The sequence below is a fragment of the Sminthopsis crassicaudata genome, chromosome 2, assembly GCF_048593235.1.
Source record: "Sminthopsis crassicaudata isolate SCR6 chromosome 2, ASM4859323v1, whole genome shotgun sequence".
Classification (NCBI taxonomy): domain Eukaryota; kingdom Metazoa; phylum Chordata; class Mammalia; order Dasyuromorphia; family Dasyuridae; genus Sminthopsis; species Sminthopsis crassicaudata.
Window position 1 is genome coordinate 469,712,077 of NC_133618.1, and position 24,760 is coordinate 469,736,836.

The 24,760-nt window shown below is 40.4% G+C and overlaps 1 long non-coding RNA gene across 2 annotated transcripts in view; it reads left to right on the forward strand.

Annotated features, from left to right (window-relative positions):
* LOC141557444 (uncharacterized) overlaps positions 1–24,036 on the forward strand; it is a 92,280-nt gene extending 68,244 nt beyond the window's left edge. The window contains exons 1-3 of one of the 2 annotated variants that reach the window (XR_012486792.1): positions 5,091–6,772; positions 19,331–19,376; positions 22,796–24,036. This is a non-coding gene — a long non-coding RNA (uncharacterized LOC141557444). Of the gene's footprint in view, positions 1–5,090; positions 6,773–19,330; positions 19,377–22,795 lie in introns of those variants that run through there. The other variant, XR_012486791.1, reaches the window with a different exon arrangement.
* The last annotated feature ends 724 nt before the right edge of the window (positions 24,037–24,760 follow it).

A 24,760-nucleotide genomic window follows, 5' to 3' on the forward strand; every position in this document is an offset into this window, starting at 1 on the left:
TGGATCATTGTATTGCTGAGAAGAGCTAAGACTATCAAAGTTGATCATTGCACAATGCTGCTGTTACGTATATAATGTTCTCCTGGTTCTGCTCACTTCACTCAGCATCAGTTCATATTAAGTCTTTACAGGTTTTTCTGAAATCTGCCTTCTCACCATTTCTTATAACACATAGTATTCCATTATATTCATGTACCACAACTTATTCAGTCATTCTCCAACTGGATGGGCATCCCCTCAATTTTCCAATTCTTTGCCACCACAAAAAGAGCTGCTACAAATATTTTTGTATAAGTGGGTCCTTCCCACCCCCTTTTTAAAAAAATCCTTTTGGGATACAGACTCAGTAGTGATATCAGTGTATCAGTGTATGATCCCCCCAGGCATATTGCGACACATATACAGATTGACTGAATTATTGATAATGTAATGGGAAGGGAGTTAGGTTTAAGAAAACTAAAAAATAGAAAAGGCTTACAGAAGGATTAGGAAGGTCTTTACATTTGAAATACTATTCATTTGATCCTGGGGATTATTCTCATTGAGAAGGGGTAATGACATGGTCTGACTTGCCCTTTGGAAGAATCACCTTCACCATTCAGTGGATGATGGATTGGAGCAGGGAGAGACTTAAGGCAGAGAGAGGAATTAGAAGGCTGTTCTTAATAGCTAACAGCTGTATGACCCTGGGCAAGTCATGGAAACTCCCTGTGTCCATGGAAATTGGCAGCTCTTAACCTTTTCTGATTTCATTTTCCATATTTATAAAATAGGATTTACTGGATTGATGTGAGGATCAAACAATCTGATATTCAGAAACTCTAAGGGAAATTAAATGTTAGTATTATTAGTTGTCTGTAAATGATGAAACTCCATAGAAATAGTAGTTATTGTCATTAACTTTCTTACTACCATGCTACCCCATGGCAGGGAAGTCTGACGCAAACTCTCCCAGCTAGTAGAGCATTCGGTGTGCACTTCCCCAAACCTGTCTGAGTTACCTGTGCTTGTGTTATCCTATATTAAGTAAGTAGATATGAGCCTGAGTGCTCTCGCATCTCAGAAGAGAAACTAAGGCATGGTCTACTCACCCAACCGGCATCTTTGTTCAAGTCCAAGCCAGTGGAGCACCAGAGGGGGCTTCCTTGACACATCTCAAGCAACTGCTCTAGTCATTATTGTAGAGTCATTTGGGTTATGTCTGACTGTTCCCCCCCCCCCCCTCACTGGAGTGATTTTCCACTTCCTTCTTCAGTTCATTCTGAGGAAATCAGGGTTAAGTGACTTTCCAAGGTTGGATTTGCACTCAGGTCCTCCTGATTCCAAGGCCAGTGCTCTATCCACTGAGCCACCTTGCTGCCCGGCTGCTGGTAGTGATTTGGTAATAAAAAGATTTAGGGGTGAATCCTGCCTCTAACATTTATAGGCTGCACGATTCCAAATAAGTCCCTTCTATTCTCTGGACCTCTGCTTCCTGCTATGTAAAATGGAGATGGGACAAAATAGCACCAGGGATGTCTCGGAAGAGCCACTTCTGACATATACTCGCCAGCCCTGGGATCACAGACAAATGAGTTATTTCACCTTCGAGTGTCCCCAGTGACTGTCCAAGCTCATAAGGTGCGGAAGAGCTGCCGATTTCCATGGACAGAGGAAGTTTCCATACAAATCACAGATTCTCCCTCCCCCACACTCCCAAAATGAAGCTCAAAAAACCTTATGCAACCTACCTTCTAGGTTGTTATAAGGAAAGACTTTGTAAGCCTTGATGCACTGTGGAAATGGAAGTTATTGGGAGAGAGATGTTTAGAACTGAATATGATTTTTAGAGCCTGTATCTGGGAGATCTTTGCTGGTCTTGGCCCAGTGCCCACTTCCTATAAACATGTACCTCTTCTGGATGATAATGACAGCTCACGTTCTTGTAGCACTTTGAAAGTACAAAGTACTTTACATACATTGCCTCATTCAATCCTCACAGCAGCCCTAACAGGCAAGTCTTGCCAGGAATATTATCCATATTTTAGATTTGAGAAAATTGAAATGCAGAGATGGTGAGCCATCTGAGGTCACACAGCCAGCAAGTAGAAGATTTTGAATTTAATATTGATCAAATCTCCCATTTGACAGCATTTTCAGGTTCATGACTACCCTGTAAAGTAGTGTGCAAATATTTTACAAACTAAGAAACTGAGACTCAGAAATGGAAAATGATTTGTCTAAGATCACATAGTAAATCTAAATTCTGGTAAGCTAATCCAGGCCCTTGGATTCCATATCTCATTCTCTGTGATCTGGTCTCAGGTTTAGGACCTTTTCTCCTGTACCCATAGTTCTCCACCTGTACACCAGAGATTGCAAAGTCTATGCAAGGGGTCCATGAAGCCCTTGGATCCAAAAAGAACCAAACATCCTTAAAACAGCATTTATAAATAATATCTTGCTCATATACATTACCACTTTTCAAATGCATGTAGCTGCTGATATTAATAAAATAAACTCATTTTTCAAAAACAGTGAGTTAAAGCATTATTAACTTTATGTTAAGAGTTTTTGGTTATCATGATGTATTTTCATAATGAATGGATACTAATAGTACAAGCATTAGTATTTAATAGGTCAACAAAAATTTATATTAGTAAAAGATGGACATACTTAGGAGTATAACAACTGTATCAAATTCAGATAAAAATGAAGATTTTTACATAAGGATGTCTGAGGCTGTACATTGTTTTACTTTTAAATGTAATGTTATTTATTTTATTTCATTTTTATTTATTTTGTTGAATATTTCTCAACTATATTTTAATATGATTTGATACACATTATATGTCAGATTTGGCTTTTGGGCCTCCTGTTTGACACCTCTGGCTTGCAGGATCAGAGACTGAGACTTCAAGTCCATCTGATTCACCCCCTCATTTTGGGGCTGACCAAAGTAACACCCAGATAAGGGAAGGGATTTTTCCAGATTGTAAGTGGTGGAGGTAGCACCTGAGCTCATGTATCAAGCCCAGGGCTCTTTCCATTGGACTAAAATGAAGTAAGAATCAGAATTAATTTAATAACTCAACTGGATTCCTTTTTCGATCTGAACCAAACACTTATAAGGTACATATTTGTACCCCTAAGAAAATTACGTATTTCTAGGACTAGTAGCCCAGGGGAAAGATCCTGGCTCTGATACGTCTTAGCAGTGTGATCTTGGGCGAGTCAATTGTCCTTTATGGGTCTCAATTTCCTCCTCTATAAAACTGAGGGGGTTGGATTGAGTGATGTCTAAGGTCCCTTTCAGCTCTAAATCTTATGCAACTTGTAGATTCAAGGCTAAAGACCAGGCTGGGGGAGGGAGGGTTAGAGGAAGAGGGTCAGGCGTCCTGCTCAGTGTTTGTCACAGATCAGAAACGCTCGCCCTTTGACAGATGCCCCGTAGATCTTCCCCTCCCGGCTGGCCCATCTGAGGACCATGTGTGTGCTCTCAGGCTGGCAGATGGATCCGGCCGAGGGGAGCCCAACCCGGACTCAATTTTCCCTTTTATAGGAACCATCCCTAACCTTGGCTTGGTGTTTCTGCTCCCAGGGGAAGCAGGGACTCTTTCCGGGGTAGTCCCGGAGATGCAGGAGGACATAAGGAAGCAACGAAAGATTCATAGCCCCGTCAAACCGTGATCCTGCCTCTTCCCTGGGGCTCCGAGGGCCCTTTAAGCAGTTATAAATAACAGCAAAGGGGAGGTAGATAAAAGATGCTGAGTTTAAAGGTCTTGCTCTTACTAGGGGAGGCTCAAGCTCAGTTTCACAGAATCACAGAATCTCAAAGGCCGAGGGGACCTCAGAGGTCATCCAGTCTTTTCCCTCTCCTCTTAGAAAACAGGGTCCGCGCCCTCGGCAGGAACTGTTCTGAAGTAGAATCCAACAGCTCGTTTCTAAAATGCTTGAAGTTTGGCAAAGAGTTTTCTTTCCTTACAAAAGTTTTATAAAAAATAAAGGTAGGGTGGGAATTATTACTCCTATTTTACAGAAGGAGAAACTGAGGTTGAGAAAGGGTGTGTGATTTGTCTGACGTCACCAGGTTGTCAATAGCAGAACTGGAGCTCAGTCTCATACACAGTGTTCAAAGGGATGGAAGAAGAGACTACTAAGCCCGGCGTCCTCTCTTCCCGCTGACCGCTAACGCGGATGGCCTTCAGGGCCTGAGGGAGAGAGACGTCTCGCTGGTGCAAGCGCCCATCCCTACGGACACCATTCTGGGCCGTCCTGGAGGAGGAAATCCCCTGCCCTGCTGCCTCTCTGCCAAGTGGCCTCCCCGCTTCTTCCCGGAGCTCCCTGGCGCAGTCCGCGCCACTGCTGACCCAGTCTCACTCGGAGAGTTCTTCTTGGTGTTGAGAGTTAAGGTCCCCTGGAGCAGAGCAGAGCGAGTCTGACGGCCCTTTCCCCTTTCCTCGGTGAGAACTATCGGGCCTCTTCTGGAACCTTCTCTTCTTGAGGTTAAATACACTCGTCTCCTTCCCCGGATCCAGGTGTATCACAGAATCCCCCCGGGCCTGCCGGCCCTCTTCTCGGCGTCCTGTGGCCGTTAATGTCCTTCCTGCCCGGGGTCCCTGCAGCTTCACCGTGATCCCTGCCGGGCAGAGGGCCGGGTTCTGGCAGCAGCGGCTGTGAGGCTTGCTTGGGGAGGGGACAGAAAGAGTCGTGAAGTCTCTGCGCCGCAGAGACCTGATGGAGGAGAAGTGTGAGCTCTGAAAAGTAACCATGACAAAAAGGGCTGTGGAGGCCCAGGCTAGACCCCGGCCGGCCAGCCAAAGGAGGCCTGACTTTCTCTAGAAGATTTCTTTGTGCTCCACTGGCCCAGAACCCCCAAAGGCTCCACAGAGCCCGGGATGTGGAAGCCGCCGTGGAGGTCCTCAGTCCTGCCCGCCACCCAGAGAAGGACCTTAACCCTGACTTTCATCCAGCTTCCGGAAGAGCTCTGGCGACCGCGGCTTGGACTCGTTCCTGACGGAGCGCTGTCCACTTGAGGACAGGTCTCACTGTTTAAAAAAACCCATGAAAATCACGTTATCCCTAAATCCTCCAGCCGTGTTTTCAACAGCTCCGATTCTTAGGGAGTTTTTCCTGAATTGAGCTGAATTATGTCCCCCTGGAATTTCTCTCAGCTGATCCTAATCCTGTCCGTGGGGGCCGGAATAAGCCAAATTCTCCCGGACAGCCCCTCACGTTCCTGGTATGAGGGAGCAATGCTAGACCTGGCGGGAGTAGATCTGACTACCTCCCCGTTAGCCGCGTAAATGGCTTCCCCTCCCTGAGCCTCGGTTTCCTCCTCTGTAAAGTGGGTATAAAATTCTCGCACCCCGACCACCGAGGGCAGTTGTGAAGAAAATGCTTTGTCAATCTTTAAAGGGCGATTACCGAAATGATCGATGCTGACGGAGAGAAACGTGGGACGGAGGCTGGGTTCCTGAAAGTATTCGGGAAACATTGGTCGCTAGCAGGAGAAGATTGTGGGTGAGTGATTAAGTGATAGTGACGGATGGGCCCGGGGAGGGCGGTCCTGCGGCCAGACCTGACTGCTGGAACCCGAGGGACTCCGGCCGCAGCGGGGTGGGACGCATGGCCGCCTGGGCCCACGCCGGCCTCTGAGCTCCACCCACAGGCGAGCCTTGCTCTCTGCCGCCACCTGCTGGCACAAGCTGTTCATCGCAGCCAAACCGCCTTAGAAAGTAAACTGCCGAGGACTCAGGGGGGAGTACGAGGGGGAGAAGCCCGGAATGACTGACTAAGAGCGCGTCACTGCCGAGTCACTGAGCTCCACTCAGCTCCGGAGACAAACTAAAGCGGCACCGACGTCCATCACCGCGCTTCCGTTTGGGCACCTGCAGTTACAGCGGCCCGATGCTGCTAGCTCCGAATGCTTCCGGTTCTCCCTCCGAAGGAAATCAACATGGCGGTGCGGGAGAGACTCCTGGAGTCCCGGAGAAGCGCCCTTAAGTCCGGCTTCCAAAGGAGGCCGTGGGCGAGCCACAGTGTGTCCCCAGAAGCTCTCCGAGCTTGTGAATGAGGGATAAGTTATCGATCACAACGGAGAAAGGATTCACCCCGCGGTGGTCAGAGTCCGGGGCCTTAAAAAGGCGAGCCAGCCTGGGCGTCCTCGCAAGTCATTTACCGACTCGGCCACTTCTCCCACACTTATTAGGCTCCCACTGTTGGCTGTTTCTGTTGAGAAGCAGCTCGGTGCAGAAGATAGAGGGCGGAACTTGGAGTCAGGAAGACCTGACTTCAAATGCTGCCTTCCGTATCCTCCAGCCGAGTGATCGCGGGCAAGTAACTTAAACTCCCGGAGTCAAGTCCTCATCTGTAAACTCAGGCTTAAGGCTTCTCCAATTGTAAATCTGTGACTCCATGTTGTGCATTCAGAGAGAGACAGAATGCACATAAACCAGGCCTAGTCCCCGGCCCTGGAGCTTAATCCGAGAAGAGACTTGACTCATGGATACACATCATCCAAACTGGAGTATGAGGAAGTAAAAGGGAATGCGCGTTATATACACTGAGTGAGAAGCCATGGAACAGATATTGCAACCTTGGGAATGACGTTTCCACTAGGCCTGGAAAGACAAGTAATCCCGCCCAGCTCCCTGGTCAATCAAGTGATAGAGCTACAGGCACTTATTAAATGCTTACTGTATGCCAGACAGAGCTCTGGGGGACACCAAAGTCAGTGGACATGGCATAGAGTAAATCTAGCTTTTGATATAAAGAAGGATCAGTCATTGAGGTAAGAGGACAACTAAGATAGAACGATGTTACAAAAATCCAGAGAGGATAGAGATTCAGGAAGAAAAAGCAATCAAATGTCAAAGACCACAGAGAGGTCAAGAAGGTTGAGAATTGGAGAAGGCCATTAAATTTGATAATTAAGAGATCACTGGTAACTTTTGAGAGGGCAATTTCAATTAAATAATGAGGTCAGAAGCCAGATTACAGAGGGTTTACAGAAAAAGGAAAAGGAGAGGAAATGGAGGTCTTGAATGCATAAAGCTTTTTTTTTTTTTTTTTTTTTTTTAGAGTTTATCCAAAAAGGGGAGAAAAGTTATAGGATGAAACCTAGTTAAGATGGTAGGCAATAGGGAGAGTTCTTTAAAGATAGGGCAGAGGGGAAGCTAGATGGAGCAGTGGACAGAACCTGAGTTCAAATCTGATCTCAGACATTTTAAAAACACTAACTGGCTGTGTGAGCTTGGGCAAGTCACTTAACCCCAATTGCCTCACCAAATAAAAAAGTAAATAAATATATAAATGAAGGAAGGAAAGAAGATAAAGAAGTTTTGGGTGTATTTATAGGGAGCAAGGAAGGAATCAAAAGATAGGGAGACTGAAGACTTAGCCAAGGCTAAGCTAGGAAACTTGGGAGGGATGGAATAAAAGGGTTATAGATATTTTGATCTTGGTAAGGAGAAGCACTAATTCTTTATCTGAGACTGGAGTGAAGCAGGAGATAGTAATGCAGGAAATGGAGTGAGGGATAGGAAATGAGAAGGTAAGAAGAAGGTGTTCCCAACAAATGGACTCAGATGTTCTGGAGAACTGTAAGGTGAGATCCTAAGCTGAGACAATCATAGGTAAAGTGTTATAGGGCACTTGAAGAGAAAAGGTTTGTCTCCCATGATTCCCTGGATATCAGAACTTCCTGATCCAGGTTTCATTTAAAAGAATGAGAACGTTTATCTAAAACACCACTTTTCCTCCCCAGGACCAGTTGAGGTGACCCTACGTATGTCTAGCCTAAAAGAATAGCAACAATGATAAAACAAGATGTACGCTGTTATCAAAACTTAAGGTTCATATATATGGAGATTAAACCTTAAATACTCCTCAATAACCCTCTGGTTTGTTTCTCCATGATTCAGAGGTTTTAATCAGATCCACAACCCATGTTTGTTAGCCCACCAAAAGGTCACTCGTGCGGTTGCGCAGATCTGACTCGCCAGCCTCACTCAGTGGTCCCTAACATTCTGTGTTCTAAGATGTCAGCCTTTTCTGGAGCCAGGTGGTCCAAATTACCCAAAGACCTACAGAAACATAAGGAAACAACTAGTAGCACCAGCCATAGAGTAGCAACACTGGTGGCTGCCATTACAACTCTGTCATGATGCCAAAAGTCTAGGTCCCTGTCAGGGTAATAATACTGATGATTTCCATTTCTCTAGTAGATTAAGATTTAGAAAACACTTTGCTCAGAGAATTCCTTGTGATGTGCGTAGAACAAGAATCTCCAGTCTAGATTTACCAATGATGAATAGAAGTACAGATTGTGGAGGTGACTCATTTAGTGTCAATACAAGTGAGTGTCAGAGCCTGAACTGAAAGCCAGGTCTTCTGCCAGCTGCATTCAGGGTTTCCTTAGGTACAAAAGGTCCAAGCCCTTTCTAACTGGTGGGGTAACATTATCTTTGGAAGGCTCTCGGTAGGAGCAAGAAAACCAGGACTCTTGCTTTACAGGACCAGCAGCTGGGCTGGGTTGTGTTGCACTTGGACAGAGCCATAAGCTCTGGGCAGGAGCATCATACACCCAGCTGGAGCAGGAACCCAAAGTCTTCCTGGGGAATAGCTCTGGTGACTGACTCCCGGATCCTCCACTCAGCCTTCACATAAGCCAGGAGAACAGTCCAGACCAAGGTCGGGCACTCATCAGAGAAGCTATGTAGCCCCTTCCCCAACAGGCCAGAGCTTCCTCTGAGAATCACAGCATCAAAGCTGGAAGAGACTGTGGAGCTGGTGTTGGGATAGCAGCCATAGGAGGATGCTTGCAGAGCCCTTCACCATGTGCACAATAGCTAATACATATTACCTCATTTGATCTTCAAGTATAGAATATGTTAGAGCTGAATGGAGCCAACACGATATAGTAGAAAGGGTGTCCCACTCAGAGCCAGAGGATTTGGGTTCAAATTTTGGCACTGCCACTTACCAGGTGTTCCTCCTCAGATGAGGCACTTAAGTGGCTTAAGTCTTATTCTTTTTCTCTGCCAAGTCAGTGGATTACCTTCAAATGACCTCAAATCATAAGCCTGTGATCTTGTTCACACCTAAGAAGGCTTCATCAGAACTGAGCCTCCTACATGTGGTCAGCCTTTCCTACCAATAAAACAAACAAACTAGTTATTTGCTCCTCTTTGCAGGGCAGAGTTTCAGAATAATTGGTCTTACTATTTTTCACCTTTTTTATTGTTGAAGTTTGAGGTTTCAAGTCAGAATGCAAACCCTTTAAATGAGTTCAATATGAGTTTAAAGGGCCAGACTAGAATTCAACAGGAATTACTTCCAAATGGAATTGCTTATGGGCAAAAAAGGACTCATTGACCCTTCACAAAGTTCTCCTGGACTTGTGTGTGCAAAGAGACTTTGGGAATGGTAGTGCCTCCTACCAGGCCAGGGAGCGGCTGTCACAGATGACTCTGAGTTCTAGAAAGGAATCTCAGTGTGTCTAGAGAGAACCTACGGTCTCCTGTATTAGTCTATATGTGAAAAAAAAAAGGAATGAAGGAAGGAAGAGAAAGAAAGAAAGAAAGAAAGAGAAAGAAAAAGAAAGAAGGGAAGGAAGAGAAGAAAAGAAAGAAAGGGAAGATATGCCAGGTATTGTGGTAAGCAAAAGTAAGAGAAAAGAAGAAGGGAGGGAAGAGGAAGGAATGCAAGAAGACTAGAAGACAGGAAGGGATAGAGAGGGGAAGGAAAGAAGGCAGGAAAAAAGGGAAAGAGGAAGGAAAGAAAGAAAAAAAGGAAGGAAGGAAAGAAGGAGAAATACATTTGTTAAGTGCTTACTATGTGCAAAGCACTGTGTCAAGTGCTAGGGATTGCAAATAGAAAAATGAGGCTATCCATGCTCTAGATCCCACCTTCTTAAACTATGAGTTGTGAGACCATGTGGGGTCTTGTAATTGAATGTGGGGGGTTATGAAATTATGATGTAAATATTTTATCTGTATACCTATCATATATATATATATATATATATATATATATATATATATATATATATCTGTATTCCCAAGATCACACAAAAATTTCTTGGACAAAAAGGGGTGGAGAGAGAAAAACATAAGCAGTGCTCTACAGGACCTCATTCTTACAGGGGAGACAACACACAGAAGGTTTTACTGGCAAGTTCAATAGAAAGGTTCTGTGGTCCTTAGGGCACATTTGCAGAGCAAATGGTAATGGCTCTAACTGATAAAAAGCATCAGTTTCTGATATTGAACCATTTAAAGTGCCAAGGACTTTGGTGGCCAGAACTTTCTTTTCTAAATCTTCAGTAGCCATGATTGCAGTAACTGTAAGAGGGCTTGAGAGCTGCATCTCCAGAGAGGTGACTTCCAAGATCCATTCATTGGTTCATTCAATCAATATTTGTTAGGTGCTTTCTAGGGTACCAGACTCTCCATTAAATTCTGGGGCACCTAAAAGAGCCAAAGATATCCCTGCCCTCAAGAATCTTACAATCTAATAGGGAGAAAACATGCAAAATAAATTCTATATGGAATAAATAGGAAATAATTCAAAGAGAAAAAATACTGGAATTCAGAGGTGTTGGGGAAGGTTTTCTGTAGAAAGCAAGATTTTAGTTGGGACTTAAAAGAAGCCAAGAATATCAGTAGTAAGAGTGGAGGAGAGAGGGGCAGCTAGGTAGTGAAGTGGGTAGAGCACCAGTTCTGAAGTCAGGCGATCCCAAGTTCAAATCTGTCTCAGACACTTAACATTTCCTAGCTGTGTGACCCTGGGCAAATTAACCCCAATTGCCATAGCAAAAAAAAAAAAAATAGAGCAGGGAAAGGTTCCCTAAGCCTGAGGAACCTTCAGAGAGATGAAATGTTTTGTTTATGGAACAGCCAAAAAGCCATTGTGCCTGGATTGAAGAGTAGGTATTGAGGAGTAAGGAGTACAAAGACTGAAGAGGTAGGACAGGGACCGGTTATGAAGAACTCTGAGTGGCAAATAGACCATTTTGTATTTGTTCCTATGCAACAGAGAGCTAATGGAATATATTGGGTGTGTGGGTGTGGGTGTGTGTGTATGTGGCATAATCAGACGCTTTAGTGGCTGAATGGCAGATGGACTGGAATAGGGACAGACTTGACCCTGGCAGACCCTCCTGCGGATTAAAGGCAGTGGGAAGGAAGCATTGTTATTCCTAAGCCTTTTGAGTTCAGGAAGCTGGGCTGTTTCCATCAAGGTCTGAGGGAAGATGGGTAACCAAGGATTAGAGCAGACAGGAGAGAGTCTGACTTACCTGGCACATGAGAAAGACATTTTGACTCACCCTGAGAGTGCCTTGCTGCTTTGTATTATTTTAAATAATAATACAGATAATACTAATATAGGAAATTAATGAAATTTAAGGCTGAATCTTAGAGATCATCTAGTCCTACCACCCCCCTCATTTTATAGATGAAGAAACTGAAATCCAGAGGAAACCAATGACTTGCATAAGGTGGCACAGGTAGTAAGTGGTAGAAATAGCATTCAAACCCAAGGCTTGCTATTTTTGATCTAACACTCTTTTCATTACACTACAATTGTAGTAGCAAAGGATTTTGGTTTTCTAAAAGCAGAACACAATGGGCTGCAAACAGTATCATTCTTATTTCATATATTAGTAAATTGAGATTTATATATATATATAATGACATCCATATATATGTGTGTGTATACATATAAATGCTCACTATTTTATCCTTCCAACAACTGTCAAAATAATCTTATTGATGTACAGCTCCGACCACATCACTTTTCTGCTCAGAAGCCTTCTCTGCCTTTCCTTTGCCTACAAGAATAATTCCCAACCTCTTCAAGTATGAAGACGAGCTTTTTTCTATGTTAATAGATGTATATACTATAGTACTATAAGAAATGATGCAAGAGATTTCCCAATTTCAGAGAAACCTGGGAAGACTGGTAGGAGCTGATGCAGACTGAAGGGAACAGAACTGGGAAAACAATTTATACAATAACAATCATAAAGAGAAATCAGTTTGAACAACTTTTAAGAACTCTGATCAATATAATGATTAACCATGAATCCAGTGGATTCATAATGAAATATGTTCCCCCTTCCACACCACTCCTGATAGAGATGAATTCAGAGTATAGATTAAGACATATTTTAATGAAAGAATTTATTTTCCCTGATCATACATGTTTGAAAAAAGGGCTTGTTTTTCTTGTTTTCTCAATGTGGGTTTGGGAGAAGTAGGGTGGTCAAAAAGGAATAAGATGGATCTTTAAAAATAACATTTAATTTTAAAATTATAATAGTAATTGTAGAATTAAAGGAATATAATTGGTATATATGTGGACTCATGGACTCCTTGAAAGTTCTTCAAGGATCTGAAGTTTACCAACTGGGGACTGTTGGTCTACTGGATAAAGCATACACTCCTTGGTTCAAAATATGAGGGCCTCTGCAATTGGGCAACAATCTCCCTTCCCAGCCCTAACTCTATACTATTTCATAAACTCTATAATCTAGCTAAAAGTAGCCTTTTAGTTGTTCCCTGAAATCAACACACTGTCTCCTATGTCTTCTATTTGTTCAGACTCTGCCCTGATGCCTGGAATACAGCTCTGAGTTTCAGATCTCTTTCTTCAATGCTCAGCTCAGGAACCATTTCCTCCATGTGGCATCAAGCCTTTTAAATGCAAACTCTTATCTAATCATTCCTCCTTTATTCTATACTTATGCATCTGATTTCTGGACCCAAGAATAGGAATAATTTTTGTATTACACTTACTACAATTTATCACTATACATTTCCCTTCATCCCTCATCCTTCTAGCCTGACAAGGTATAACAGCCTCTGAGCCTTCACACAGACCATCAGCAATATAGACCTAGAGTGAAATGCCAGGATAATGTTGTATCTACAGGTGCAAAGACCAGTAGTTGGTACTTGCATGTCAAGACAGAGGAGGAAGAAATCAGATTTATGAACACATACTTTAGTAGGAATGAAGACACCATTGTTTCCACATAGAACCAAATGAGACATTCTCATCTTTCCTTCTATCAAGGAAGCCTTGAGTTTCCAAAGAACAATTGAATATTGGGAGTTGGTCCAGAAGCCTGTGGCTCTGGCCTTGGTCACAGGGGACCAGTATCTCCTCTAACATAAAAAGCTTTGTTATCTTTGTGCCAAGTCTTCAGGATCCAACTCAACCACCTCTTCCAGGAAGCTTTCCCTGATGATTCTAATCCACATCACTCTCTTCTTTCTTGGATCTCTCATAGTAATCACAGAATTATAAAGCCTCAGAGTTGGATACACTTATAAGGGCAAGTCAAATCAACAAACATTTATTAAGCACTTACCATGTATCACATTATGCTAACATTGGGGATGCATATGGAAACAATATGAATCAAAGCATAGTATTTTCATATTTTTGTTTGTCATGTTTCCTCCTTTTGGTCTGATTTTTCTTGCCCAATATGACAAATATGGAATGATTTTAAAAGAATTTCACATATTTAACCTCTATCAGATTACTTGCTGTCTTGGGAAATTGAGAAGTAACAGAGAAAGGAGAAAAATTTGGACCAAAATGAAGGTTGAAAATTATATCAGGAGTGAAACAAGGTTGCCCACTATCACCATTACTATTCAATATAGTACTAGAAACTCTAGCCTTGGCAATAAGAGCCGAGAAAGAGATCCAAGGAATTAGAGTAGGAAATGAAGAAATCAAATTGTCACTTTTCGCAGATGACATGATGGTATACTTAGAGAACCCCAAAGACTCTGCTAAAAAGCTATTAGAAATAATTCAGAATTTTAGCAAAGTCGCAGGATACAAAATAAATCCACATAAATCCTCAGGATTTTTATACATTACCAACACAATCCAACAGCAAGAGATACAAAGAGAAATTCCATTCAAAATAACAGTCGATAGTATCAAATATTTGGGAATATATCTACCAAAGGAGAGTCAGGAATTATATGAGCAAAATTACAAAACACTTGCCACAAAAATAAAGTCAGATTTAAATAATTGGAAAGACATTCAATGTTCTTGGATAGGCCGAGCGAATATAATTAAGATGACAATACTCCCCAAACTAATCTATTTATTTAGTGCTATACCAATCAGACTCCCAAGAAACTATTTTAATTACCTAGAAAAAATAACAACAAAATTCATATGGAAGAATAAAAGGTCGAGAATTGCAAGGGAACTAATGAAAAAAAAGTCAGAGGAAGGTGGTCTAAGTGTACCTGATTTAAAGCTATATTATAAAGCAACAGTCACCAAAACCATTTGGTATTGGCTAAGAAATAGACTAGTTGATCAGTGGCATAGGTTAGGTTCACAGGACAAGATAGTGAATAAAAATAGCAATCTAATCTTTGACAAACCCAAAGATCCCCAATTTTGGGATAAGAATTCATTATTTGACAAAAACTGCTGGGAAAACTGGAAATTAGTATGGCAGAAACTAGGCATGGACCCACATTTAACACCACATACTAAGATTAGATCAAAATGGGTCCAAGATTTAGGCATAAAGAACGAAATCATAAATAAATTGGAGGAACATGGGATGGTTTACCTCTCAGACTTGTGGAGGAGGAAGGAGTTTGTGTCCAAGGGAGAACTAGAGACCATTATTGATCACAAAATAGAACATTTTGATTACACCAAATTAAAAAGTTTCTGCACAAACAAAACTAATGCAAACAAGATTAGAAGGGAAGTAACAAATTGGGAAAAAATTTTTACAGTTAAAGGTTCTGATAAAGGCCTCATCTCCAAAATATACAGAGAATTGACTTTAATTTATAAGAAATCAGGCCATTCTCCAATTGATAAATGGTCAAAGGATATGAACAGACAATTTTCAGATGATGAAATTAAAACTATTTCCACTCATATGAAAGAGTGTTCCAAATCACTATTGATCAGAGAAATGCAAATTAAGACAACTCTGAGGTATCATTACACACCTGTCAGATTGGCTAAAATGACAGGAACAAATAACGATGAATGTTGGAGGGGCTGTGGGAAAACTGGGACACTGATGCATTGTTGGTGGAGTTGTGAAAGAATCCAACCATTCTGGAGAGCAATCTGGAATTATGCCCAAAAAGTTATCAAAATGTGCATACCCTTTGACCCAGCCATACTACTACTGGGCTTATACCCCAAGGAACTACTAGAGAAGGGAAAGGGTCCTGTATGTGCCAAAATGTTTGTGGCAGCCCTTTTCATAGTGGCTAGAAGCTGGAAGATGAATGGATGTCCATCAATTGGAGAATGGTTGGGTAAACTATGGTATATGAATGTTATGGAATATTACTGTTCTATAAGAAATGACCAACAGGAGAAATACAGAGAGGCTTGGAGAGACTTACATCAACTGATGCTGAGTGAAACGAGCAGAACCAGAAGATCATTATACACTTCAACAATGATACTGTACGAGGATGTATGCTGATGGAAGTGGATTTCTTCAACATAGAGAAGAGCTAATCCAATTCCAATTGATTAATGATGGACAGAACCAGCTACATCCAGAAAAGGACTGGGAAATGAATGTAAACTGTTATTTTTACCTTCTGAATCCAATTCTTCCTGTGCAACAAAAAATTCGGTTCTACACACATATATTGTATCTAAATTATACTGTAATATATTTAACATATATAAGACTGCTTGCCATCAGGGGGAGGGGGTTGGGGGAGGAAGGGAAAAAATCTGAATAGAAGTAAGTGCAAGGGATAATGTTGTAAAAAATTACCCATGCATATGTACTGTCAAAAAATGTTATAATTATAAAATAAAATAAAAAATTAAAAAAAAAAAAAAAAAAAAAAAAAAAAAAAAAAAAAGAAAATTATATTTACATGTGTTGGGAAAGTAAAACACTATTGAAAAATCAAAAAGAAAACCTCATTTGGGATATAAATACTAACAGAAGGAAATAATCTCTGCCCTCAAGAACCTTACATTTTAAAGGAAAAAGACAACCTACAAAAGAGAACGGAAAATCTGGGGGACAGGAAAAAGAGACTGAGAGCATTGTAGAGTATCTGAAGAAGAATCAAGAATGCCACTTGAAGAGGCATGAATTAATTTGGCATTTTAGGAAATAATCAGTCAATCAAAAGGAAGGGCCATTTCCATTATGGTTGGTTGGTTGGTTATTACCCTTCATTCTAGGACCAATATGTTATCACTACATTAGAGTGAAATCTGGCCAATATGAGCTCAAAAGGCTCTACTATTACAGGTTGAGTATAAATAGTCTACATAAATAATTGGAGTGGAGATGTCTCCAAATATACACATTTCATATTTCTTTTGAGCTTATAAAGACACCATCATTTTTGATGTGTGAAAACTACACTGGGAGGTTCTTTGTCATTGCCTCCCATGTCTCACAACTGATCTCAAAGTTATTCAGAAAATCCTGGAGAATGTCCTTGTATCACTTCTTCTGATCTCCATGGGAATACTGGACTATAGTCTTTTAGGCAAACATATATTTGGCATTTGAACAACGTAGCCAACCCATCACAGGTGCATTCTGCACAGTACAGTTTTGATCATGGGCAGTTTAATTCAAGAAAGGACCTCAGTATATAATATCTTATTTTGCCAGATGATCTCCAGAATCTTAAGACAATTCAAATTGAAGCAATTCAGTTTCCTGGAATGGCATTATCCAGGTTTCACAGGCATATAACACTGAGACTAATACAGTGGCTTTATAGACCTTCAATTTGGTAGGCAGTCTTTTCTCCCCACTTTCCTTGGAGTATTCCAAACACTGAACTAGCTCTGGAAATGCATGCATCAACTTCATCATCTACACAGACATCACTGGAAAGTGTACTTCCAAGGTAAATTAATTTATCCACATCACTCAAAACTTCACACGCTGTAATTGATGAATCCACATATGGATGATGTGGTGCTGGCTAATGAAGTACTGTGTTTTCTTGATGTTATTAGTTTAAAATTAGCACAAGCAGCAGAGAATTGGTTCCAAATTTGTTACATCTCTGTCTCAGAAGCTGCATTAAGTGCACAATTATCTGGAAAAAAAAAGTCATGTACCAACTCTCCCTCTACTTTAGTCTTAAATTATACCCTTTTCAAATTAGATAATTTACTATCAGTATAGTAACTAACATTAATGTCATTTTTGTATACGTTGAAGGCATCTGACAACATTGCTGACATTATACTACAAGCATGGGAACAAGCACACACTCCATTGGTAACTGGGAAAGTATGAGAGTATCATCCATTATCCAGACCTCATGCAAGCGACTGATGTAAAATTTCTCCAGGCAATCACATTTTGCCATAAATTTCCAGAAACCCTCATTACTGACAATATCAAAGGCTTTGATGAGATTAACTAACATTGTATACAAACCTCTGTTCTGCTCCTGGCATTTTTCCTGGAATTGTCAGACAGCAAATGCTGTACCAAATGTTCCTTGGCCCTTTCTGAAGCCATCCTTGTACTCAGGTAGATAATCATCTTCCAGGTGAAGGATCAGCCTATTAAGGAGGACTCTAGCAAGAATATTGCCAACAATGATTAAGAGAAAGACCCTCCTCTGATTGTCACAGAACAATCTTTTTCCTTCACCTTTATAGAGATGAATAATTGAGGCATCTTTGAAAAGCTGGGGGATAGTTTCCTCTTGCTATTTAACCCAGAACACTTCAGTCAGGTATAGTATGAACAAGAGGACCTCCTGCCATGTAAATCTCAGCTATGATAGAATCAACACCAGGCACTTTGTCCCACAAAAGGAACCTAATGTTATTCAAAATTTCTTCTTCAGTTGGAAGTTCAGCTAAAGAGAGATTGTCTCCAACTTGAGTTATATAATCAGTGGCTTCAGCACTAATTGATGGCAATCTGTTGAGAATTTCATGAAAGTATTCAGTCTATCTCTCCAGATTTATGTCTCTATGACGAACCAATGTGGCTCCATCAGCACTGAGTAGTTGAAATGCATCTTAAGTCCTTGGCCCACAAATAACTTTCAGGGCATGAGAGAAACACTTTGAATTGTTACCCTCAATGTAAAACTGAATTTCATTTGCTTTTTTAGTCAAACATCCTATATCTCTAAACTTCCCTTATATTTTACTTTTGATGGAGTTAAACACTGTCTTCTTAGAGAGAGATGAACCATTTTGCTGGTAAATCCTATGGATCTCTTGTTTTTTCTTTACCACCTTCTGAATTTCTCCATCATAAATATTCTGCACCAGATGAGGAAATGAAGCGTACTCCAAATCTCTGAAAGCTGCCCATCCATTTCTGCTTCACTTTTGCCAACCATGTATTGGCTCAGCTTTCCCTCCAGCTTATGCAAATTGTTTCCACTCAGAGAAGCACTTTAAGCTGTTGACATTGTCTTCTGGTAGTCATCTTTCCTTGGGGTTTCTGCTGTTGTTGAAAGTGAACATTTAGCTTAGAGAGGATAAATCTATGATCAGTCCAGCATTCTGCACCACATACTGCCTTTGTCATTCTCACATCCTGTCTGTCTCTTCTCCTTACAATGGCATAGTCTATTAACTGTCAGTGTTTGCCACAAGGGTGTATTCATGAACTTTTAGTGTGTTTAGATAAATGAAAGACAAGTTTGTGCATGAGACGTATCAATCTTCAGTACTAAATGACCATTGCTGTTATTGTTTCCAACTTCATTCTGCCCAAGGACTCTCTGCCTTGTCTGGTGGGCTGTGCCTTCTAGTCACCTGGAATTATATCTTCTTTCTTTCTTTATTTTTTATTAAAGATTTTTTATTTTCAAAACATATGCATGGACAATTTTTTCAACATTAGCTCTTACAAAACTTTGTGTTTCAATTTTCCCCCTTCTTCCCCCACCTTCTTCCCTGGATGGCAAGTAATCCAATATATGTTAAACATTGTAAAAAAAAAATTATATCTTCTTTCAACACATTGATGATGAAGGTCTCCAGTCTATTAAAGTTTTCTTTAAACTCATCAGGGTTCATCATGATATGATAGGAGCATATGTAATGATGATGATGGCATGGTGCTTTTCCTGCAAGTAGCATCATTCAATCCTCTTGGTAGACATACAAGCTTGTTGACTAGATTAGTTTTGATTGCAAAACCTATGCCAGCTTCATGGCACTTCCCTTCACTACAAACATTCCAGAAAAACGTGTATCTAACTCTGATTTTTGTAAAATGCCAGCCTTGTTTCACTTAGGATTGCTGTTTGGAAATTATAGCTACTGAGTTTTCTTACAACAGGAACTGTTTGTCTTTCAGGTCTACTGGATTTCATGTTGTCCATAATACATTTCATGCACTGATGGTGAGTAGAATCATTTTTGCAAAAGTTTTTGTAACTTTCTTTTGTATTTTCATCATAGGGTGAGATTCTCACCTGCATGGCAAGCAGACCAGGTATAAGTGAAGCAAACAATGTCCAGGGCACCTTTTCTAGCCATTTCTTTATGTCAAGAGAAGAACAGTGAAGTCCTTAAGAAGGGCTGCTCACTTACCAACAAAGTCCAGCAACAAGAGATACAAAGAGAAATTCCATTTAAAATAACTGTAGATAATGTAAAATATTTGAGAGTGTACCTCCCAAGATAAAGTTAGGAACTACCGTGTTTCCCCGATAATAAGACACTGTCTTATTATTTTTTTGGGACTAAAAAACACCAGAGGGCTTATTTTCAGGGGAGGGCTTATTTTATCCTCCATCATGCCCCTTTTATCCTCCATCATGCCCATTTTAGCCTCCATCATGCCCCTTTTATCCTCCATCATGCCCATTTTAGCCTCCATCATGCCCCTTTTAGCCTCCATCATGCCCCCTGAGTGCTTATTTTATTCTCCATCGCTTACTGAACTTACCGAGTTTTTAGATGGTCCTGTCTCAGCTCTACTCCGCGGCGCTGCTCTCAGTAGCGCCAGCAAGCAAATCACCAGGGAAGAAGAGGATGACGCGCTCACTGCTGCAGCTCTGATTGGATGCAGCTCGGAGCGCGACATGCGTTTCACCCGGGAGGGGAGGGCGGCGCTGCTTACTGAAGGTACCGCTACGCAGCATATAGCGCAGGGGATCACCATGATGACCGTTTTCATAGTAAGTTCGATAGGGCTTATTTTCGGGGGAGGGCTTATTTTAGCGGAATATTAAAGAGTATGTGGGTGTCTTATTTTCAGGATAGGTCTTATTATCGGGGAAACACGGTATATGAACACAATTACAAAACACTTTCTACATAAATAATGTCAGACCTAAACAATTGGAAGAATATTAAATGCTCATGAGTAGACCAAACTAGTATAATAAAAATGATAATTCTACCTAAACTAATCTATTTATTCTGTGCCATACTAATCAAACTGACAAGAAATAACTTTACAGGGCTAGAAAAAAATCATCTGGAAGAACAAAGAATCAAGGATTTTAAGGGAATTAATGAGAAAAATGCAAATGAAGGTGACCTAGCTGCACCAAACTCAAAACTATATTATAAAGCAGTGATCATCAAAACCATTTGGTATTAGCTAGTTGATCAGTGGAATAGGTTAGGTTTACCAGACCCAATAATCAATGACTATAGTAACTTAGTGTTTAATAAATCCGAAGACCCCAGCTTCTGGGATAAGAACTCACTATTTGACAACAATTGCCAGGAAAATTGGAAAATAGTATGACAGAAACTAGGCATTGACCAACATCTAACACCCTATATTAAGATAAGGTCAAAATGGTTCATGATTTAGACATCAAAAGGGATACTATAAGCAAATTAGAAGAACAAAGGATAATCAGATCTGTGGAAAAGGAAGGAATTTATGGCCAAAGGATAATTAAAGTACATTATGAAATACAAAATGGATGATTTTGATGATATTAAATTTAAAAGGTTTTGTACAAACAAAACCAATGCAGAACAAGATTAGAAAAGAAGCAGAAAACTGAAAAGTTCTGATAAAGGCCTAATTTTTAAAATAAATAACTGGCTCAAATTTATAAAAATATAACTCATTCTCCAACTGATAAATGGTCAAAGGATATTAACAAATAATTTTCAGATGAAGAAATTAAAACCATTTCTAGGCATATGAAAAAATGCTCTAAATCACTATTGATCAGAGAAATGCAAGTTAAGACAACTCTGAGGTACTACTACATACCTCTCAGCTTGGCTAAAATGACAGAAACAGGTAATAATGAATGTTGGAGGAGATGTGGAAAAACTGGTACATATACATTATTAGTAGAGTTGTGAATTTATCCAATCATTCTGGAGAACAATTTGGAACTATGCCCAAAGACCTATCAAACTGTGAGTACTCTTTGATCCAGCAGTGTCACTACTGAGCCTGTATCCCAAAGAGATATAAATATAAAAAAATATTTTTATAAATATAATCAAAAAGGGAAAAGGACCCACATGTACAAAACACTTGTAGTGGCAAGAAACTGGAAACTGAGTAGATGCCCATCAGTTGGGGAATGGCTAAATAAGTTATGGTATATGAACGTTATGGAATATTATTGTTTGTAAGAAATGATCAGCAGGGTGATTTCAGAGAGGCCTGGAGAGACTTTTATGAACTGATGTTAAGTGAAATGAGGAGAACCAGGAGATCATTGTACACTGCAACAATAAGATTCTGTGATGATGAATTCTGATGGACATGGCTCTTTTCAACAATGAGGTGATTCAAGCCAATTCCAATAGACTTGTGATAGAGAGAGCCATCTGTATCCAGAGAGAAAGAACTGTGGGGACTGGATGTGGATCACAACATAGTATTTTCACCTTTTTGTTGTTATTTTCTTGCTTTATTTTTCTTTTGCAGCATGATAAATGTGGAAATATGTATAGAAAAATTGCACATGTTTAACATATTGAGTTACTTACTGTCTGGGGGTTATGGAGGAAAGAGAGAGAGAAAAATTTGGAACGCAATGTTTTACAAGAATGAATGTTGAAAACTATCTTTGCATGTATTTTAGAAAGGGAAAGGATATTATTTTTTAATTATAACTTTTTATTGACAGAATATATGCCTGGGTAATTTTTTACAACATTATCCTTTGCACTCACTTCTGTTCCGACTTTTCCCTTTCTTCCCTCCACCCTCTCCCCTAGATGGCAGGCAGTCTTATACATGTTAAATATGTTATAGTATATCCTAGAAACAATATATGTGTGCAGAACTGAACTGTTCTGTTGTTGTACAAGAAGAATTGGATTCAGAAAGTAAAAATAACCTGAGAAGAGAACAAAAATGCAAACAGTCCACATTCATTTCCCAATGTTCCTTCTCTGGGGGTGGCTGATTCTGTCCATCATTGATCAATTGGAACTGAATTAGATCTTCTCTTTGTCAAAGATATCCACTTCTATCAGAATATATTCTCATACAGTATCGTTGTTGAAGTGTATAATGATCTTCTGGTTCTGCTCATTTCACTCAGCATCAGTTCATGTAAGTCTGGGAAAGGATATTATATTAAAAAAGAAGATCCCACTGCTGCTTTAGTCCAGTGAGAAGAGGACTCTGACTTGAGTCACCTACGTGCAAGGTTGTGACTAGCGCTCCCAGTGTATTTACACCTGCTGGTTCATCACTTGCCTGTCGCCACAGAACTTTGAAATAGGTAAAAATGGTAAAATGGCATGAGTGATGTCTTTTAATGCATAAGTTGGATTTAAGTGATGCAGCATTGCACCAAGTCATCAACCTCATTCTCTCTTCCAGAGTCATCAGAGTGCAATGGCAAGACAAAGGCCAAGATGACCCGTGATGGCCCAGGGTGCAATGGATGACTTTGGCAGCTTCAAAGTCTTAAGTTCTAAGTGTTTCACAGTGCTTGCTTCAACTGCCATCATGGTTTTTGGAACAAATTTTTCTCATTTTCCCATTCCACCAGAAGAAGAATTCTTCACATGCTTGGCTTAAATACCCCCCTAATTCACTGAAATGTTTGAGACTCCTTAGTTACCCTCAACCTGGTTTAACCCATCTGCAAAACCAGTTTGCCAGGGTATAGCTGCTGTACATACTACAAGAAGCTACATGTTTCTTAGAGCCACAGTTGAGAGCTGGGTGGACACCAAAGGTAGAGGAACAGTCCTCACACCAGAGGTACCTGTCTTCTCTAAATACACCGTATATTCCACTTCTAAAATAGGAAATCTAGGAATTTGCTTAAGGTAATATGATGCTGCAAAGAAAACATTAGACTGAGTCAAAGGATGTGGGCTCAAGTCTAATCCCTGCCATTAATTATCATTTAACCTCATTGGATCTTTGGAAAACCTTTTTTTTATATTTAAAATTTTATCCTTCTTATCTGTAAAATGGGGACAATAGTCCCTGTAGGAACTATCTCATGGAATCATGAGATTCAAACAATATGATGCTCATGTAAAGCCTTTTATAAACCTAAAGCAATTATATGAACGTCAGCAGTTATTTAAATGAAGGAGGGAGAGCTAGATAATCTCTGGTCCTTTCCACTTTGACTTTTTATGTTCCAAGAATACTTCTATCCATAACATTCTATGTTCTAAGATTTTATACTCCAAGAACCTTCCCATTTTAGCATTCCCTATTCCAATGCCCCTTCCAATTCTGACATTCTAAAATGTTCCTTTGGTTTAGGTCTTCAAGATCAAGGATTGGCTATCATTGTATTCCTCCAACGACTGCCTTGGGTTGGACATGTGGCTAGTACTCAATAATATAGTTAGGATCACAAAGTTTAAGTCCTAAAAGAAAGCTTTGGAATTCTTGAGGTCAAGACTTCCCTTTTTCCTATGAGGAAAGAGGTATAATAATTCACCTTTTATTAGGACTTTCACATTTCCAAAGCACTTTTTTCACAAGAGCACTATGGCAGGAGTGTGGGAGAATCCATTCTTACTGCTCAAGAAAAGATGGTTATAAAGTTTTCAGTGTGAGCATTTTTGACTCAGAAATAATCAAACATTACAAATGAAGGCTTGATTTGTTGCTTTATTGATTGTCTGGGTTAAGAAGGTGATAGAGAAAATATCAATAATGTGGATTAAATTTAAAAGTATGTGGTGGGTTACATTTGGGAAGGGTAGAGTTGATTGTCAAATCTTCACCAGCACACCCATGCCTGTGAGATTGGTATTGTTACCCACTTTTTATAGATGAAGAAATGAAGATTCAAAGAAGTTAAGTCATTTGGCCACAGTTGCACAGCTGGAAAGTATTCCCCAAACCTTAGTTTTCTGACCTTCAATCCAGAACTCTCTTTATCAAACTATGTTATCTCTTGCATATCTCCCAGTGGAGCCTCTGAGAGAAATTGGAAGACCTCTATCTCTAATTTCACACCCCTGTTTTTACAGATAAGAGAATTATTATAAAGAAGGGAGGTAAACTATATAAATCTACATAAAGTCACAGATCAAGGCTTTGTCTGCCAATCCAATCCAACAAGTGATTATCAAGCACCTGCTACACACTGTGCTAACTAAGCTCTGTATCTGTGTCTGGAGATATCAGTTCTTCCTCATGCTGTGATCTCTCTCTTATTGCCTAAGGGATTCCAGAAGGCCTCAAAGAGCAGAACTGTCCAGAGAGAGGTGTTCATCCCACTGGTCTCACCATTCAAACACTCCAGACCCTCCTCCCCAGCAGGGAGTAGGGAATCACACTCAGGCTGAAAGTGAGAACCAAAAAGACCGG